The sequence below is a fragment of the Haliotis cracherodii genome, unplaced genomic scaffold, assembly GCF_022045235.1.
Source record: "Haliotis cracherodii isolate W230 unplaced genomic scaffold, xgHalCrac1.p SCAF_1, whole genome shotgun sequence".
Classification (NCBI taxonomy): domain Eukaryota; kingdom Metazoa; phylum Mollusca; class Gastropoda; order Lepetellida; family Haliotidae; genus Haliotis; species Haliotis cracherodii.
In genome coordinates this window covers 26,182,006-26,184,379 of record NW_027266264.1, presented here as the reverse complement: position 1 = coordinate 26,184,379, position 2,374 = coordinate 26,182,006, and positions in this window count along the sequence as shown.

The following is a 2,374-nucleotide window of genomic DNA, read 5'->3' as shown; positions in this document are numbered from 1 at the left end:
AAAATGGAAGAGTCATCGGGTAATCTGGCTGATATAGTTCTGGATCCAACGACGGTGGCGCTGGCAACAGCACCACCGTCCTTGGATCCATCTGTAAATATTGATTTGTAAGTATTATGTTCGCTTCTTAACTGATTATATACTTGTTGATATTGTAGTTGGTTAGTGTCAGATTTCTTTAGTTTAGATAAGGAAAGATCCACCAATGGCTTACCAATTGCCAAGGGGCAGAAGAAAGCAGACGGAAAGGAGATATATTTTACACATAATCTAGAAATAATCGGAGAGAGGAGGTTCGTCTTCGTCTTGGGAATTGTGGTCTTGGTGCTTATCTAAATGTTATTTATAAAGACATTAATCAGCTTGATAACGTAGCTCATTTTTTATTGCATTGCTCATTTTTTATTGCATTGCCAAAAGTATGTTAATCAGCGTAAGGCAATGGTGGAGTCTCTAACACTTCTCAATACTGACTTCTCATTGTCTGGTATTTTATGTGCTAGGAATATTGTTCACCATGATGTTCAGAATGTCATTCTCGCTTATATTAAAGCTTGTGGCAGTTTTGATACTTTATAAAATATCTAGGTACTTAGCAAACCTTTATCATGGATAAGGTGTAAATGGGCCTAGGTGCCCGAACACCTATAAAACATTTAACTAATCAATCGATGTTACACGTGCTTAGACGTTTCTTTGCCTCTCTCATCAGCGCTTAATTTTTTTTTATTTTTTTTTTATTGTTTTCACATATTGCCTACCAGCGTGAAGGACAGCCGAACTCATGATTGCCCACGCATAAGCATATAATGTTAGCTTGATGTTTCGGCCTTTCCACATTGCAACATATTGAACGCATATTGTACCTCTTCCCTTCCCTCGTTCAGTGTCACGAAGGACCCGAGGTTAGTAATAAGAATTAGCAGTGTCAACTCAAGACCTCTGTAAAGTAGGTAAGCTAATACACGTTTTAACACTGCTTGGGTATTATTTGCACGGAGAGATGTATATATCACACTTATAAACATACAAATGAAACCATGTGTATGATATAGATGAAGGGCATTATAACCTCTTGTTCCAATATGACGTTATATCATCATTTCCTCGTTAAACGTGAGGTGAAATAGAAAAAACCGTCTTGACGTCAATGCGTTGCAAGATACAGGGGGCTTCGAGAGATATCTTGATACGGCTAGAAGCGAACGGATCTCTAATAAGACATGTAAGATACATAAGGCATATATTAGATTCATCTCTTTGTACTATGTGTAACTGTACAGATGTCACGTCATCTTTAAATCTACCATTTGATGCTGACACCGTCTGTGTCCGAATACATTGCCAATATCATACACTGAGTGTCAATGTTAACCTAGTATTTGGACCGCCTCCGTGTTATAGTGGTAAAGCGTTTACCCGGAGAGCGGAAGATGGTACTTATTGATACCCATCCTGACGATGGGCATTAAGGCGCTTAAACAAAGACTGGTCGGCCGTCCGAGTCTGTACATTGTGTCTGAGTTGGTTGGTTGGTTTGTTGTTTAACGTCGCACTCAGCAATATTCCAGCTATATGACGGCAGTCTGTTAATAATCGAGTCTAGACCAGACAATCCAGTGATTAATATCACGAGCATCGTAGTGAGTGAGTTGGGTTTAACGCCGCTTTTAACATTATTCCAGTAATATCACGACGTGTCAGCTTAATGTGGGAGGAAAGCCCGAAGTGATGCAGGTCTCAGACGTTTACCACTTCGGTGAAACCCACGAGCACGGGTATGGTGCTGACAAACCTAGAAACATAATCGGGGCGAACCGGGATTCGAACCCACAATCATAGGTGTCTGGCGTGCCCAAGGGACGCAACTCTGCACAGCGAATCGCGGCGCCTTAGACGACTGGGCCATTTGTTCCCCCTCCACGCAATTGGGATCGATGACATGCATCAACCAAGTCAGCGAGCCTGACCACCCGATCCCGTTAGTCGCCTTTTACGACAAGCATATAGTCGCCTTTTACACCTCACAACCAGCAATATTCCAATCGGAATTATTTAAACCCGCCATGTTATCAGTGGATACGGCAACAAACAAAATTCTTGCGGTCTGCGTGATGTACTGTTCCATTGTAAATGTTATGCTTGTCGTAGAAGGCGACTTACGGGATCGGGTGGTCAGGCTCGCTGACTTGGTTGATGCATGTCATCGATCCCAATTGCGTGGAACGATGCTCATGATATCAATCACTGGATTCTCTTGTCCAGACCCGATTATTTACAGACCGCCGTCATATAGCTGGAATATTGCTGAGTGAGGCGTTAAACTGCAAACCAACCAACCAACCATTGTAAATGTGGCGAGTTTTAATGATTA